A 5,474-nucleotide genomic window follows, 5' to 3' on the forward strand; every position below is an offset into this window, starting at 1 on the left:
TAATATACAAAATCCCAAATTGTAGCTCCATAATGTTTGAAGTGTTGAAATCCCCTTCAATATTTACAACCTTGAAGGTACTCCCCCCCAATGCCTTCTTGAATAATGTCCTTTGCCTTTGTTTACAAGCTTTCTTGATGAATATTCAAGGATTTAGAAGAAATTCAGTAATATCTTGCTATCCATGATGAATATTTGGAGAAGAAAGCTTGTGAAAGATTGAAAATGTCTCAATCTTGGCACAAATGGAAGCCCATGGCTACTAAGTAAGATTAGGATCAAGAAAATAACAAATCCCTTCACAATCTTCAAGATTTGTCACCATAGAAGCTACTTCCATATTTCTACCATAGGTAGGATTATGGATAGAGAGCGCTAGAGCTTAAGATAGGTAAAAAATCTTGAGAATAATTAATCCTTACTGGAGATGGATATTTGAACTCATCTATTTAGCACAATTTGCACCAAGAAAAGTGTTGATGATGCTAGTCACAAAGATTGATTAACCCTAGCTCAAGTGTGATTTACTGATTGAGCAAGATGCAATGATCATTTTCCCTAGGGTTTGATGAAGAGGAGTGATCGATCGTTGATCATGAAGAAGGATTCTTTGTTGTACACCTTGAAAGCTTCAAAAGAGCTTGAAGGCAAAAGAGAGAGAAATCCCCTTTTACAAAAATTAGCTGATGTCTAACCCCCTGCCTAACTCCTATGACCCTTTTTTTAACCAAAGTACCTCTTTGCACTTATCATCAAGCATCTTATGGCATTACGGTCATATGTGACCTTACTTCCCATTGTAATGACATATCAAAGAGGACTTATGACCATGAGACTTAGTGCAAGACTACCTGCAAGACTGAGACATCGGTGGCTCTATACCATAGTGTTCATTACCACTCTTACCATCATGTCTACCCCTAATATTCTATGCATGAGAAGTTCAGGCTGCATCCACATTCTTTCTGTTTATCTTCCATGTAAGTAAAGAACCCTCAACTTCCTAGAGTTTTAAGCTATCCTTAGATATATTACTACACATGGTTATACAAAAAGTGTCCCATGGCTTGAGAAGTGTCACAAGCAAGAAGAGGGGACGTGCATTATCCTTGAACATAATGTCTTACCAAGTCAAGTGGTTGAAAATGAAATGAAATTCATTCAAATGGGTGAACACACTATTCCCTTCCTTCATGGGAAGCTCCATAAGTGTTTCAACCAATAAATTTGTGTTACAAGAATTTACTTTGTCATAAAGTTTGCATGTATTTTTCCATAACTACTAGGCATTATCCTTAATTGTAACAACATTGAAATAATTCTATTTAGACAATGATAGTATAAGGATGGATTTGCATAGCTCATCCAACTCATCACAATCATCCCAATCCATGCATTTAGGCTTTATACTCTTGGTTTTCAATGGCCTAATCTAATTCTTTTGGACCAAGACTTGCCATATCTATGTCTTTCAATAGGTGGAATTCATTCTACCAAGCTTTTTAATATTGTAAATAGAACTATCATTCAAAGCACTATCCATAATGACAATATATCACTATAAAGCCCAAGAGAATGGGCTGCTATAAATGGTTGCAAATCAGCCCCAAAAAATCAACCAAAAGTGAGGTAAAATAGGAGGAAAGACCAAAGTAAAGTGTCTGCTCTCCAAAACAATGCTGAAATCTATAATTGCAACAATGCTAAAATAAGAATAGTAGTTATGGTTAAATAGTCAATAAAGAAAGCTCCTACACCAAGGATATCCGAGTAGCAATCTGAGATACATAGAATGAAACTAGTAGTGTAGCAACCAAGTAAAAATAGGTGTCAAAGCATATATAATTAAATCAATCCATAAGTGGAAGTAACTATGCCCAATAACATACAAGAGAGCATATACATGAACCAAGAGTTTCACTGTCTCAAAGAATTAATATTTACCAAGTACAAGAATCTCCCACTAGAAGCAAATCTAAAATGCAAAGTGAGCAAGCAAATATCAAGACATATACACTAAAGCATCTAGAAAGCCCAAGTGCATCACAAATACATCCAAGACTATAAGTATCCAATGAAGCTTAAATACATGTAAGTAAGTAAGCATGGAATCTTAAAGCAATTGACTAAAGCCTAAGTATATCAAGACCAAAATCATAAACTGATGAAATTCTTGCTCTCTAAACTAGAAAATGTTCTATTTTGTATAGAACAAAGAGTTGAAAACTATACAAAATCAACTCTATAAGAGTGCTTAGATCTATAGCTCTTGTTGTGTTCCTCATTTCTAGCTATAGAAAACTTGAATCTGATGTCATATACAAAAGCTATAGCTAAAATAGGAAAGTGCTATTAAGATGCCATAATCATAGATGATTTTAAGAGCCAATGTATACTTTCATGTTATAGAATATGCAGTGAAACTTGTATTTTAGACTTTCAAAAGTGTGGCGATTTATTCTCTAAACCAAAGATATCCTATAATCGGTTGGAGAATATTTTTTATGAAAATAATAAAGTAATAAAAGGTTTAAAGTGTTATTTTTGAACTCAAGATGGTAAAGTTTTCTTAATAATAACATAGAAAAACAATAGTTAAATCAACCAATGACCGTGTCATTGCAATGAAAACAGTACAACTAGAGCAAGGTAAATCAAGTCAATACACATTGATTAAAGCTAAACTTTCTTGTGAGCAAATACCTATAAATAATGTACTGATGAGTCATGGTGCAACATTCACTTGGATTGTCTATACAAAAGCTTCACCATTCAGGTTGATTACACAAAGAGCAACTTGATTATCTTAGGCTTGCCATCGATCAGTACTAGAAACTTCATCATTTTCATGTATTTTTGTTGATGATGATGATAATACTGATGTTGACCTTGATATCCAATTGATTTTTCCGAGTATTGACTGATATCCAATATGCCAAAGCTCGGTCACAGTGAAAGTTCTCTACTGAGTACTGATGGGAAACATACAATCTCATGTAAGTGTCCAAGTTTGTACTTAACTTGTTGAGCACCTTGTTTTTTAGAAACTCCATAATACTAAACATTATTTCATCCTCCACAGATCCTAAAATCATTGTTTGAGCCAAGTCAACGAGTCAAAAATATTTAGGCATATGATCTTGGAGAACTTAACTCATGCTCAACTTGTTCCATAATCGAGTAATTGCACCTGATTTTGTAGGCTCTACAAGTTCTGTAAATTGATGCCGCATGTTCTCTCCAAAGCATTGTGATTGTTCCAAAAGTGCATCTCCATCTATTACCGAGAAGGTTGCATCAGACCCTTGCAATTGTAACATTTTTCCAAAGTGATCTTTAAGAACATGAACTCTTTTCTTGAAATCTGCTTGAAGAGCACGCATGTCTTGCTGATGGTTCCAAAATTGTGGTTAAGCTATTGACATTGCCTTCAATAGTTCAGAAACCATTCTCTTATTTCTTGGGACACAGATTGTGCAACTTGTGCTAATGTGATTTTAACACTCTCCACTACATTATTAAAAGTTTCCATCTTTACAGGCTGTCTTCTAACAAGCCATCCTCAAACTTGCTTCCTAGAGACATAAAGATGTACCAACCTTGAATGTACTTTGATGCATACTGTACCATTTCCATTTATCTTTAAAAAGCTCTTGCTAGGTTGAAATTTCATGGTCTCATGCCATCTTTTGAATCTCTCCTCGTGCAAAGGATGATTTATATTTGCATAAAAAGAATCTCGAGCATCACTAGTTTCTTTTGTTTCTTTTTGTAATGTGTACAAAATATTATAACCATCCCAAGTGAACAAAAGTCTACAAGAAGGCCTCTTCCTTTTAGATAGGAATGGCTTCTTCTTTTGTCCTATCCATCTTTTCTTATGTAAGTGACCTCTTTATTTTGTAAGATTGAAGTCTAGTGAGGAGTGTCAAGTAAGTCACAAGCCAAATGAACAATAGAGCTTGGCTGCACTGGGACCCTCCTCATGATACGTCATCAAGCATAGTTTCCAAAAGTTTCAAAAAAGGGAAAATGGAAACACGTTTTGGAGTCAAATTGGAGTTTTAGCCTTGGTCCGAAACAAGGGAATGGGAATCATTTTTCTATGATTATATATTGTTACTAATGGACTTGCACATGTCGGTGCCAAGATAAATCACATACGAGTGACAAAATGCATTATCATTTATCAACATGCTAGAGACTCAACTTTCATGATAATTTATTGAGATCAATCTAAGACATCACATGTGGGTCCATTATATGCACACTCCACAAATCAACCCTCAAGAAAGTGCCATAATGTATCGGGTTTTGGATTAGAGGTTTGGGAGAAGTGGCAAACAACATACATAGCCTCCTAAGGAAGCCAAAGGGGCTACAAGTGGTTTCATCTTATCAAAGGGGCTAGAATGATACCCACCACCAAGACCACAACTTGTAAGAAGTATAAGTGAAGAAAAGGTGCCCATAAACTTTGAAGAGCCTTCAACCCAGAAACCACAACCCAACATGGTCAAAATCTAAGTAAGACATCATAAAATCAATCATTCACTCTTTGACTTATTTTAATTTCTCTTAGATTTGATATCAAATCCAAACCACAATCCAACTTGAATATAGATCCTATAAGGCATTCAAGATCCCACCCAAACCACAATCCAACTATGGACAACTTATCCATTGCTTCCCACCCATTGATCACTACCGTTGCTAAGGTTAAGCCATTTAGGTGATCAATCAAGTAATCAACCATAACTCGTCCAATGAACCCTTCATACTAATCAATGCTTTTCTATATTCCATCTAAGTGATAAGTCTCTTGTCCAAAAAGAAATCCATCCATAACCCATTGATAAAATTATTAGGAAACCTATGGTAGTTTGGTATATGTCATGGCTTCTAGGCAATTTAGTTAGCCTTTAATTGAGCACCTTTTAGAGAAATGGGCAGCTCTTTAGGGGTTAGGCCAATGCAAATAGGGAGACTAGAGGCACTCTTGTTGTCATCATTATGCTAGTACCCAGTGATATTGTATTGTACATCATATGCTTCATCTTACGAATTATGTTGCCCATTCATTCTAGTGACTCATGCTTTATCTTCCTCATTTCCAATCATCGATACATTCTCACATGCTATCAAACAACCACTGTTGCTGATTTTCTAGTCTTGTGTGTTGTCACTAACTGATTTCAAGCTTGAAACCTTTGTGTTTTCTACTGTTAGAGCTCTATAACCTTGCATTTTTGCTCAATCACCCTTCCTCTCTACATGGCGACTTGCACAACAACTGGGCAACCTCTTTCTTGTAGCTGGAAACTTGTTTTCCTGCTATACAAAAGGCTATACTTTGTACTTTCTACTACTAGACTTTCATAGAGAGTTGGGGTTGCTTCGCTGAGGTTGCCATCACTATCACCTACTGTTTTCTACCTCAGTAGTCCTTGAGATCGATCGCACATAATGTGCAT

The sequence above is a fragment of the Lygodium microphyllum genome, chromosome 2 (genome assembly GCF_053477565.2).
Source record: "Lygodium microphyllum isolate KBCC chromosome 2, Lygodium_microphyllum_v1.1.10, whole genome shotgun sequence".
NCBI classification, from domain to species: Eukaryota; Viridiplantae; Streptophyta; class Polypodiopsida; order Schizaeales; family Lygodiaceae; genus Lygodium; species Lygodium microphyllum.